This window comes from Hyla sarda, chromosome 3, assembly GCF_029499605.1.
Source record: "Hyla sarda isolate aHylSar1 chromosome 3, aHylSar1.hap1, whole genome shotgun sequence".
Classification (NCBI taxonomy): Eukaryota; Metazoa; Chordata; class Amphibia; order Anura; family Hylidae; genus Hyla; species Hyla sarda.
Genome location: NC_079191.1, coordinates 109,396,306 through 109,409,787, shown reverse-complemented (window position 1 = coordinate 109,409,787; position 13,482 = coordinate 109,396,306). Strand labels below are relative to the sequence as shown.

The 13,482-nt window shown below is 37.6% G+C and overlaps 1 long non-coding RNA gene across 1 annotated transcript in view; it reads right to left on the bottom strand.

Annotated features, from left to right (window-relative positions):
• Positions 1-1,777: 1,777 nt before the first annotated feature.
• LOC130361613 (uncharacterized) overlaps positions 1,778-13,482 on the bottom strand; it is a 30,801-nt gene continuing 19,096 nt past the window's right edge. The window contains exons 2-5 of the long non-coding RNA XR_008891083.1: positions 7,923-8,061; positions 7,700-7,741; positions 6,370-6,580; positions 1,778-4,731 (exon numbers count right to left, since the gene is read on the bottom strand). This is a non-coding gene — a long non-coding RNA (uncharacterized LOC130361613). The remainder of the gene's footprint in view (positions 4,732-6,369; positions 6,581-7,699; positions 7,742-7,922; positions 8,062-13,482) is intronic.

Genomic DNA, 13,482 nt, shown 5'->3' with positions numbered 1-13,482 from the left:
AAGGAATAGGGAAGAACAAGCTGATCAGTGGAGGTTCCATGCTAGGACCCCCACTAATCATGAAAACAGAGGAATACTGTCCCTTTAATAAAGGGAGCATATCTCTATGGGACCTCTGAATATTGTCAAGCATTAAAGGAGTAGTACAGTGAAACATAACTTACGCTCTATCCAAAGGACTCCTTTAAAGGGGTACTCCGACCGAGACATCTTATCCCCTATCCAAAGGATAGGGAATAAAATGTCTGATCACTGGGTCCGGCTACTTGGCCATCACACTTCCTCCCATAGACTTGCATTGAGAGGGCGGACGTGACATCATGAGGGGCCCCTGTATTGTGAGTGATCACGCCCCGAGCAAACTTAGTTCCGTGCAGTGATGACTCGGGGGGCTGCAGGAGAGTTTGTCCCAGCATCCAAGCACTGTGATCGGGGATAAGATGTCTAGGGCGGAGCACCCCTTTAAGCTTTTTTTTTTTCTACTCACATTATAGGTTGGGTCCCAGCAGCAAAACCCCAACGATTAGCTCGACATCCTTTGACTATAATAATAACTTTATAGTTGGGAGAATTCTTTTAAGAGTGGAGTAGTGTGCTCAAGATTTGCAGTGAGGATTCATGACTTTCTAAGGGCACTTTCAGTGGAGTGAGCTGTAAACAATGGAGTAGAGAAAGTGTATGTGTTGTTTAAGGACCTTGGAACAGAATAAAAGCAGCTACATAAGGTAATAGCCAAAAGAGTATTACAGTAGTATGATAGAAAAACCCATGAAACAAATTTGTTTTCACATCGTAAACTTACAAAATGCCTAAATCAAATGAATTGCAAATGCTGTTTAGTCATTGTATCTAGCAATACTTAGTATCTGCATTTGTTATCCTACGTATTTGACTTTGTTTGGAATTCAGTTAACACTAAAGGGCACTGCAATAATGTATTGCTTTAATCACAATGCTTAAAATCTAAAGTAAATAACATTTCTGTCCGATTTCTAAGGTTTCAAACTACGAGTGAATAATGTTCCTCTCGGAGACTTTGTCGTCCCAACAAATTTAAAATGCCATAAGCCTAAAGTGAAACAGAGCAGTGGGAGTAAAAGTATTTTGGACATGCCAATAAATTAATGATACATTATTAAAGCATGATTGGAAATATTGCAATTTTTCACAGCTGTCAGTTTAAATATAAAAGCATCAGCACATTAAACTAGTTACTGCTTTTTCATAATTGAGACTTTAGCTTCTAGCTGTGCCCTGCAGCTTTTCATTAATCACCAGGACTGAAGTTCAAGCACAATGACAGCTTAGAAGGCATTAAATGGGCAAAGTATGTCTCAGGTACAGCTAGGAAAGGTCTTTTAGTCCTATAATCCTCAGCTAATTGTTTTTTTTCGGTCCCCAAACAAAATCTGCTCATGGCGTCTCCTAGTGACAGAATTAGCGGCAGGTTGATTATCTCTTATCTTTATGAACTGTATTGCAGAGAATATAACCAAGTATACAAACTGCACACAACATACCACATACAAATATAAGGTTTTATCTAACAGTAAATGCAAACCACTAAAATTGTAAACCAATCAACACTTGTGTAGCATCTCTTACTATTAAATAAAAAAATATATATCTTTATTCATTTTATTATTGAGAAAATAGATTTATTTATTTTAAATTAAAGTATTTTATTAATTTAAAAAAAATGTTTTACAAAGTGAAAGTGTTGAGGACCGTAATTTAATGTATGTGTCAAAACACGCTTTGCTTTTATGTAATAAATTATCAAGTGCATTGAGGTTCATTAATTATGTCATCTAATTGGATTGAGGCAGGTGCAAAATACCTCAGATGAAGTGGACACTGGCGGAAAGGCCTGAGCGCAAGTTTTCTATTAGAAACCAGCATGTCTCCAGACTCCTGGAATTACTTTGTAGTTATTGATTAATGGCCATAATTTATTACAGTGCAGAGGATCTTGCATTGAGTTAAATGTGTGATTAATCAATTTTCCATCAAATTATGAGCAGTTGCCAAAGGAAAATACCAAGTGATTTTTCCCATGGCTTATATATGTAAGATACGAGTATTTTTTCATAAGGAGCTAATAACTGTCTATCATTTGTTTAATACTTGTTGAGACACAGACAAATGTCAGCGCACCAAGCTCTCTAAATGGCTCTCTATAAGCAGTGAGTGTGTTATTTGGTAAATAAAGTTTAAATACAATTAAATTATTTATTTTTAGACAGAGGATGCTTTGTAAAATGTTTGTTCTGAAATTGATTGTAATTGAAGTAAAACTTTAAATTAGGTTTTATATTACTTTGGAATAGAAAATGTAATGGAATATTTGCAAAGATGTATCCATTTAATAAAAAGCATCTATAAGATGCTTATTACATTCTGCTTAACTGGATGCTAATGAACCACTAAATGACACCCCTAATATCCAGTAAAAAGCATACTTTATTGGCTGAGCTGTTATAAGTGTGCATTTGCCAGGACCATGTGGCGTCTTTTGGCCAATCAGATCAGGAAGCACCATCATTTGCATACTGTACATGCTTTTGAATAGTGCCCAAATAGCACCCATTACGTCACCACACTGTAGTTTATAACTAATTTTTTAATTAATGTTTACAGATTCTCTTGTTTCTTCAAGCATCTTGACCCCATAGCAAAACCTACAATAGGGTTCCCTAACTCCCACATGTCAGTTATAATAGTGGTCTAAGGGAGCTGTTGGGCAACCATTATAGTTTTGCTGTCCAGGTGTGACTGTAACCTTTCAGATCCAGTGGATACAGTACCATTTTTCTTCTTAAAACAATTAATACATTCTTTTTATTACAAGGGGAAAAAATTGTAAAAACCACAGCTTCTGAAACCTTGTATGAACTTTTCTATGACCGCCTTTCAAGCAGCAACATAGACTCCACTACAGGACAGGCAAACCAAGCAATTGCTTGGGGCCCCAAGCAGAGCCGTTGCTTGTCCTGCCGGGCTGTCCTCCTGCCCCTATCCTGATTCAGCAGCTCGCCCTGTTGGCCGGCCGGGCCAGCAGTGCTAGAGCCTGGAGTGGTCCGGGAGGCAGAGACTAAAGCCCCTCCTGTCCTATAGCATTGTGGGGCGGGAGCTGTCAGCTCTCCCGCTCCAAAATTCTCTCACCTTTCTCACATGCTGCTCCGTTCACGCAGTGTGAGCCGCGGGGACGCCATACACTGCAGGCCGGCACGATGACGTCACACCATCACACCGGCGCCTCCCCCTCTCATGTGCCCATATAATGTACCCCTGACATGTGCCCCTGACTTATAATGCCCCCCTGTCATGTGCCCCTCACATATAATGCCCCCTGACATGTGTCCCTCACTTATAATAACCCCTGTCCTGTGCCCCTGACATATAATTTCACATTGCCACATTGCCACATGTGGGGAGGGGGGGGGGGCTCCATGTTTATTTTACTTGGGGCCCCCAAATTCGTTCAAACAGCCTTGCCGAGGAGCTATGGATTTTAGCTGTTTTTTTATTTTAAAATTGAACTAATAAAGTATTGATGGTTTAAGAAGATAACAATGAGTACTGGATCGCATGACATTTATATATGAAAAAGCAATGTTTAATGCATAGAGACAGGGATCAAGAGCTGGATAAGGGTGAACTGGTATTCACTATTATTTCATTTTGTGATTTCAACTTTTACATCTCTTATAGTTGCATCCTGATAGATTTCTATGTATGGTATTGGTACTAAAGTAAATTGGGAAAAACAATTCAGGATCAGGTATTGCTGCTTATATACATTGGAAAACACAATTCAAATCTACATTATCTGTTGCAAATAAAGTATGCAACCCTTATCTATTTTCAAGACATCTGTATTTTAACAAGAACAGTTCATTGCATGATATATATTTGCAATATTACTATAGTTAGGTACTTGTTTTCTCAATACAAAAAAAAAATATCAGATGTAAGTATTCACAGATTTTAATTGAAAAACAGATTATAATCTTATTCATCTCAGCTACCACATCAGGGTATTCTCCTATTGAGTGGAAGTGGAGAATCATTGAGTTAAGTAAATCCACCTACAATCCGCTTAAGGCAGAGAGTAGTGTTATTCATTGTTACTTTGTAAAACCTATTCAGTTTGAAATACATCTTGGACACTTCACTCAGGAGAAATCCCTAGTCTCTAGTTTTAGGCTAATTCAATATTCATACGGGGTGGCTTCTTCATTTAATAATCTAGTGAACACAATAACTATCTCTTTTACTTACAATGCTTGACTTAAAAACATTGATTTAAATAGGCGGTGTAATTAGGAGTTAACAATAGATAGCGAAGTGCAAGCCCACCTCACATAAAATGATACACCAAAGCTTCCTACTCACATATCTAAGAGCTTTAAAATCCCATTAGTGACACTCTAAATCACTAAAGGAAACATCAGCACCACCTGACTGAAAAACCTCCTCATAATACAATGAATGAAAGACGAGATCTACACTCCGAATAAAATAATCAATCTATGTTCCATCAGGATTGCTGAGCAAATTTATATCCATTGCTGTAAATCTAATCTGTTTCTTTTCAAAACTTGCTTTAAAGATTAACCTGATTTTAATGTACAGTATTAGGGCAGACTCATTTTTCTTTTCTTCTTTATTTATTCATTTTTAGACACAGTTTGGAATCCAGCTTTCACTTGGTTTATGTAACAGGCCCTGGAATGAAAGTCACAATGTATTAATAACAGCCTCACTACATTTTAACAATTTATCAACAGGACTTATAGTCTATATTTTGTCAGTGTTTTTTATAGGTCATCCTGTACAATAATGCAGGCATGACTTTTATACCTTTGTGATATTCCTATTATGTTAACTACCCAAGCCACTTCAGTCAAAAACAAAAAAAAATGCATTATAATGTATGTATATGTGCATATAGGGGGCCAAATGCTCCTTATTCAAGACATGTGAACAGTAATGTTAAGGCCTCTTTACACAGGCAAATTATCAGGCAAGAAAAGGAAAAGTTGCTGAGTTGCCCATAGCAACCAATAAGATTGCTTTATTTCATTTTTTTGAAAAGGCCTCTGAAAAATGAAAGAAGCGATCTGATTGGTTGCTATCGGCAACTCAGCAACTTTTCCTCTGGACAGGTTTTGATAAATTTCCCCCACTCAATCCAGATTATCAGCTGCACATCACCCTGTATATAAAGGGAAGGACAGCCAAAAATATAAATTTAAAGCTCTGCTTGAAAGATCCAGTAAATGTTTGTACTCTGCATTGTTAAACAAGCCGTGTGAAGGCTCAGTAATCGGGGATTGAGTAATCCAAATAAAAGGGTCTTTACACAGAGCAGCTAGCATTAACATGTTTTGAGTCTCCTGTGGCCTTTAGTCCTGGCTCATAGAGTTCCTTATCCCTGTAAAGGGCTGCACTGGAATGGTGTACCTTGACCTCTGGCTAATTGTGCCATGCATGCAGTTCTGTGTTGTACAACATTGAATGATGTTAAAAATGTAATGTTTTCAAAAAGTTTTGAAATGTTCTGTCTTTGCTTTGTACTCTGCACCTGCAGTGGCTGTGGCCATTGGGCCTGGTGATACTGCTTCCCTTTGTTTTTTGTAATAGTGGTAGTAGTGCTGCTCCTGTGGGATATTTTGATTTACTGTTTATTTTAGGGTAAGAGCTGATTGCCCTAGGATTCTGTCTTTGTCATAAGGGAATCTTTTTGCCAAAGTATTTAACTGTAGTGTCCACTAGTGGGGTGAAGATAAGCCAATATATGCCTTGCTTTAGCACCATTTCAGGGCAGTAAAGTATTATATAATTAGGCTTCAAGGGAAGAGCATGTCACTGATACACCAGCCAATAGACTGTGCCAAGGGAGATTTCTGGCAGCAATTGTGAGTTCTGGGTGAGACTAAGCTTTGAGGAATAATGGATACTCCAATAGCTATGCACTTCCTGAGGCGATACTAGGACCAGTGGCAGTCCAGAAGCCAGGTAGTACACAGTGAGATGCCTAATACCAAAAAAGCATAGGGATTAGTGAGAAGGGGTTCCCTACCCTGAGCTCCTTAAATGTACTGAGACTACTGGGCATAGGCACCGCTAATGCGACAGATTTGTGTCAATTGTGACCTGATCTGGCTTACGATTGGCTCAAGAGCCAATTATTAATCATAACATTCAACCCTGGACATGAAGAATAATTACAGAAGTCCTTAAGGACAATTTAATGGGTTAAAAGTGTTTACTCGCCTCCTGATTGTCTGGAGACTCTACTATTTCCTATGTTGTTGAACTGAGTATACCGGATTAATATTGTTCCTGCATAGAAATATTTACCATCTGATAGGACTCATTGTTCTATGTACAAATCTCTTCTCATGTAGCACCCCCAGTCTGGCCTCCAATCTCCATGGTTGATTCATGAAATGGACCTGAGCAGCATTTCTTCTGTATTCATCTCTGGGGACCTCCATAGAACCCCTTTTTGGAGAGTCATGCTCTCTTCTATAGGGAATCTTCTTAGGGAATTACAATTTATTTCTTAATCCTGTGAAGGTATGATCATTAGAAAATATTAAATAGTATTGTATGCATAGAAAGATGCCATTGATTTTTTGTTCTTAAAAATCAGCTTTTCCATCATTCATTACCAATGTATGTGCATATTACCAACATCTAATTCATTACCAACAAAAATCCATTCATTGATTTTCTGTCTCTTGTACATTAGACAAGCAGCTTTATCACAACTTGTTTTTTTTATCACAAATTGTATGACCTGCAGTTTTGTGCTCTGTAAGTATAGAAGGAACATTTTAATTTTACATGTTTGTACATATGTAGTATGTTTACTGTATATATAGTTTCAAACATGGCCTAAAAACACATCTCTTCAGACAGGCCCATAACAGTCTCTAATTGGCCTCAACATATCCTCAACATATCCCCAACATATCCCCAACATATCCCCAACATATCCTCAATATATCCCCACACCTCTTGTTTGAATAGTTATTGTGTAATATTACGTCTGATACTTGTCTTTGTTTGTACCCCATAATTGTAAGCGCTGCGGAATCTGCAGGCGCTATATAAATAAATAAAATAAATATATTATTGGGTTGTTTGGTTTACTTTTTTTCTTTTTTCAAATTTCCTACTGGAGACCTGTTATTAATTCGAGGGGAGTCAACTTTTTTGCATTCTCATCTATTACCTAGAGCAGAGATTGGCAACAAAGAGAGTCTTTCACTCTAGAGGACCCAGCACGTCCATGTAATACACACAGTCCATAAATTGCAATCTGAACTTCCTACTCAGCCAATCACTATCCTCAGCAGTGATTCGCCTTATACAGTGACTGAATGAGTGGGCAGTTCCTGTGGAGTTGAAGAGTTGCAGGAACCAGGAAGCAGTATTGAGCGGCAAGGACCAGGATCAAGGGAATGGCAGGGGATCAGGGCAGGTCAGTATGACTTCTTTATTTTAACATCACCCTCTGTCAATTGTAAAATATTTCTTAGGGCAGAAGAATTCCTTTACGACACACATACTGCAAATTTTTCCTACAGATTTTAGGTCTCAGCAGATCTCAGGGGACAACTGTAACAAAAAGGCGTTTTGTAAAACAGTCACTTTACAATGATATTACTACATGCTTGTTTACCTTCTGCCAAGTAATTTACAGAATTGTTCAAAGTATTTTCATCTGGAAAAAAAAATCACATGCAATTAATACAACATTGTGGGAGACACTTTCTATCTCATAAAAAGAACTTTTAAAAAGGCTGTGAAAAGTGAATAAAATTAAATAAAACATTATACATGCATATTTTCTTTTTTAGATCTCTTTCATTATAGGGTGTGCTTTTTATAGTTTTTCATCTCACCCATCAAGGTCATAAATTTCCCTGATTGTTCCTTTACTGCATATTTTCTTTTGTGGTCTGATTAATACATCTATAAATAGCTTCAGTACGTATGACTGGTAAGGAACGGTGGAAATGTTCATTGGAGGCTGAGATTTCTCTGAAAAAAATAAAATATAAGAAATGAATGCAACATTGTTTCTATAAAGCGATGTTAGGCTCATATCATATTTTGTGGCTTAGTTAATAATAAGGTATCCCACCTATCATTGTGCTAGGGCTGCACAATTTGCGGAAAATGTGCAATTGCGACTATGAAAGTAAATATTGCGATTTCAATATGTGATTGCAACATCATAAACAAATGATAAATTCGCATTTTATATCCAATCGCATTTTATATCCAATCCTCTCATTTCAACCCCCAAAACCCGTCTTGCATCTCCTGCTGGTTCGACACATCAGAGAAAGCAGGGAGCAGCAGTAAGCAGCAAGGACCAAGAGCTGGGAGAACAGCAGCTGTGGGGATCTGGGCAGGTAAGTATATTTTCTTTTTAGAGCAACCCCCACTGCATGGTAAAAAAAAAAATGAAATCCTTCCCTGGAATACATCTGTAACTTCAAGTGCAACATTGTACCCAAATTGACTCTATAAAGCACCTAAGGGGGTGCCAGGTGCAACACTTCCAGTTTATTGCATCTGACTATGATTATGTTTATTGATCTCATATGGGGTGGTTCCATATGGTCACACATATGTAAATGTTCTCTATGCATAAAATATTTTAATTACCATCACTTGAAAAGTAGATTTAATACATATTTTTGTTCTAACTTATTTTTCTTCTTTACAAAAACACACAAACAATACAGCATCTTACTATTGAGTTGATGGAAAAGTTACTTCAGCATACTTTATCTTTTTTGATCACTGGCATGAATGACAAAATGAATGAATTGCTATATGATGTCCAGTTCTCCAGTCTTGTCTATGGTGTGCCGTTATCATAGTCTAGTGCGGGGTTTCTCAAAGTTTTTCTACTGGTGCCTAAATCAACAGACCAAAGTGAAAAGATCAGGGGATTGCTTTGATCTCACCATCTGTGATGAAAGTCCATGCAAAAATTTAAAATATTGCTCAGTCTTTCTTTCATTTGATTCCTAAACTTGGTATAAAGTTAGTACAAAATAAATCAATAATGTTGCTAAACTAAAGATTGAAAAAACGCAGTTTGTAGTCATATTTGTGAAAACTACCTCCCTAGCTTTGCCTCTCAAACACCTAGGGGGTGTCACCCTGGTGAGCCCCACCTCACACTTAGAGAAGCACTGGTTAAGTCAGTAGTTGTAGTCAGTACTTCTAGGCCAGACTGCATCTATGTGTCACACTACTTCTTTCCCCAGTATTGCTATGTCAGACCACAGCTTTCCCCAGCACTTCTACTTGTCAAGTCTCTTCTCAGAACATCAATGTGTCAGGCCCTTACTTTCCTAACACTATTATATATCAGACTCATTCTTTCCCCAACACGTCTATATGTTAGACCACTTTGCTTCCAGTACTTTTATGTATCAGACCTCTTCATTCCCCAGCACTTCTATTTTTTCTCAAACGCTTCTTTTCTAAAGATGTGGAAACAAACAATTGCCTGTTCTTCAAATCTAAGTCTGTTCTGCTGCATGAAATGTATAGTAGGTCGGGTGGTAGGAAATGCTGCTTTGTGGCCAGACAATCCTTCTTGATGGATTTGAGTTGTCTTGGTTAAAATATCACTGACAAGATTGACAAACTATCCATAGTAAGCACAGGAAGGATTCATTGTGCTGTACCAGTAACTATGTAGAATAAGATTATATAAATTGAGATCGTGGACACTCTCCTTGGATTGAAATCCTCTTGAAATGAAATCCCACATTCTAGACTGCCTATGAGGGTATCTATGCCCTACCTGACATCCCTCCTACCAGGTATTTTGTCTTAGATTACAGTCAAGATGAGGGACAACTGATTTTACCTATGACAAATACAGGACACTAGTGTGTGACAATATTATAACCAATGTTATTGTTTGGTTTAGTGTATCAGTTTCAGAGGGTTGAGAGTGTTGATTTATTATTTTATAAGTTAATAAGTCTTCAAAGTATACATTTATAATACACTGTGGTATGACAGTGGAAAGGTCTAAGGAAGACTTTCCAAAAAATTATTATATGTGCAACTGGGAGATAAGATAGGAAATTTGGAAAATATGTATTATGTGTCTTTCGATTATATATTTGTGCAAGAGCCATCCTCATAGGTTCATCTGCTCAAAAGAAAAAAATGAAACAAACTTACAGAATTGGTCCTATACTTTACCTAGAAAGTTAGTTGTGTGTCCATTATTTTGGTTCAGTTATGTGGCATCAAATATGTCTGCTAAATTTCATCCTGAGCAAGACAAAGAAATGCATGCTTTTTGTTTTCTAATAAGGATACCAGATTGTGTCCAAAAAGTGTTCTACTTTTTTTCCAGTTGTGTCCATTTCAAGAGAAAAATAGTCGTCCATATTCAATCAAAGGGATATTCCGGCAAATGACATCCCCTAGCCATAGCTGTGAATGCATCTTTAGGCTCTGTTTATACTACAGTATGGCTTCTATTTGTACCAGAGCCATGAATGACTTGACAGATCCATTTTCCACGTCACTTCAAAAACTCAAAGGGGGGGGGGGGGATTCAGCCCTCCCTCTAGCCCAAACCACACTTTAAAACTTGCTTGAGCCTAAGCTATTTAGCTATTTATAAAGAACATGCACCTTTTTAATCAATATGATACATGCACAGGCAAATGGGGTTAAAAAAATGGCTTGATTTAGACATACAATACAAAATTCACCCAAAAACTTTTCCCTGGGTACAAAGAATAAGTCAATATTAAATAAAAAAAAAGACTACTATATTTTTTATCTATAGAATGGTTATGGATTGTGATAATTCCAGATAAAATATTATCATTCTTATTGTCACAATCTCACAGATTTACAGTCTGTCTACCATTATCTCAGTTGCTGTAGTGTTCAGCATAAATAATACACACATTTTTACAAAAGGTGTCAAAAAGGCTGGCGGCTCTGCAGATCTCTATTTGTTCCATTTATTCTGCTGGTGCAAGTACTTTAAAAATAGCTCTAGATAACTGGTATTGCTTAAAGGGGTACTCCGGCCCTAAGACATCTTGTCCCCTATCCAAAGGGGATAAGATGTCTGATTGCGGGGGTCCCGTCACTGGGGACAACTGCAATCTACCATGCAGCACCCACCTGTGAGCACTGCAGGTAACTCTGGAGGCTCCAAGCCTTATGCCTCCCGACTACAGGGATGGAGTATCGTGATGTCATGACTCCACCTTGTGTGACGTCATGCCCGGCCCCCTCAATGCAATGCGATCAGACATCTTATCCCCTACCCTTTGGATAGGGGATAAGATATCTTAGGGCCGAAGTACCCCTTTAAAGAAGAGTTTTTTCACACAAGCAAACATATTTCTACTTCGCCATAAAGTCTTTATCATCTTTTCCCATGTAAAGCATTTACTTTTGGTAATATATATATAAAGAATGATTATAAAACTAGTAGTAACATCACATCCAAGTTAAAGGGGTACTCTGGTGGAAAACTTTTTTTTTTAAATCAACTGGTGCCAGAAAGTTAAACAGATTTGTAAATTACTTCTATTAAAAAATCTTAATCCTTTCAGTACTTATTATCTGCTGAAAACTACAGAGGAAATTATTTTCTTTTTTAAACACAGAGCTCTCTGCTGACATCACGACCACAGTGCTCTCTGCTGACATCTCTGTCCATTTTCAGAATGGCCCATAGTAGGAGAAAATCTCCATAGCAAACATATGCTGCTCTGTTTCTTTGTTGAAGGAAATGTGGTCACGTAGGGACCCTACCCCATTTCCTTTATCCCTCAAATAGAGAGACTTGAGTTGAGAAAAAAATGCTGCAGATCAGTTTTTTCCCCATTCATACCCTGCAAAACAATGAACACGAGCGGAAAATCAGATGGACCCTATTTGAGTCAATGGGATCCATTTGAATATATGGGTCACTGTTGTACCTCTAGCTCAGTTTGTTCTGCCAGGAAAGGATTCTGTGACCATGCTCCTAATGGAGATGGAGCATAAGCCAGCGCCATGCAGCTGCTAACAGCTGACTGCTGTAGGTTTCTGAAGCCAGACTCAGCAGGATTGCTGTATTTTGTTCTGACTTGCTTATAGAAATATTTTTTTTTACCATTCCAGTAAAGCACAAAAAATCCAGCCTATTATGTTTTCAGTGAAAATTAGAGGTTGTCTCATTGGAGACAAATATTTTCAGAGTTTGGCCACCGTGACAGTCAACTGATCACAATGGGTCTCTCTCTTTCAGTACGACCAGAAAATAGCCACTTTTGCTAGGGGAAGCCAACTAGGTGTTTCCTCTGCAGCAAATACAAGAAAAGTATGGTGTTACATGGCATCTATTCATATATCCATGTAATATAAGGGCGGCTTTAGTCTGGCAGAACATGAGGCTCTCTTATACAGCTGCTACCCACTCTAGCTTCTTCATGTTGTCCATATGCCCTTCATGAGACCTTTAATAGTCCAATATTACATTTTTCTCTATAAAGTTTTCATAACTCCAGAAAGTATATAGCAATGACACAGCAGTGTTGATATATGAAGGTTCTATATAAAGATGTAACTCAGTAGGTTCACCTGATATGCAAATAGAAAATTGTGATTTCATGGTGAGCTGTGAATCTGTATCTGTGAATCAGATGAACTTAAAGAAAACTAGGCTTTCCCTGAGGATCTAAGTATTGAAAATACACCAAAAATATTCCTGCTTTTACACAAATAAAATAATGTTGATTTTCATGTTTTTACACCCCAATATTTGTCATTGTTAATTTGCAAGTGATGTTGACACAAACTAAGGATATGTTCATAACTGGTGCCACAAGGTTAAAATAAACAGCAAAATACATCTGTAAAACAGAAATATAATACATAGCCTTTTAGGCATGATCAACATTTTTTGTATATCTTCTGTATGTTGTTGTGGTTTGATATAGTTATAGTGATTGTCTTCATATGTGTTTTTTTTTTCTTCTTGATCCTCTCTATGTTCTTGTGAATCCTGATACTGATGGATCAGTTCTGACATTGTTGGCTATTGTTGGCTATTGACCACTATCTTTAAGAAGACCACTCAAAATTACATTGGAAAGTGGTCTTCTGTGGGGACAAGCTCCTCAAACAGGTGATATTTTTGAGAGGTGTTCCATTGTATGGGAAGGCTGTCTGATACACTTTTCTGTACAGTAAAAATTAAGGTATGCATACCACATCAACATAGACCAAAAGGAATTTTTTTGGCCTCTGATACATGTACTGTATACCCAAATGTATTATGAACACAGTCTTACAGTAAATCTGCTGCTTTTTAGTATTTCAGCTATGTATCTCATCATGCCATCATGGCTGCCAAAGGAGTTATTACTCATTGTGATGTCATCATTGTGCATGATTGGCTGCCTGCCC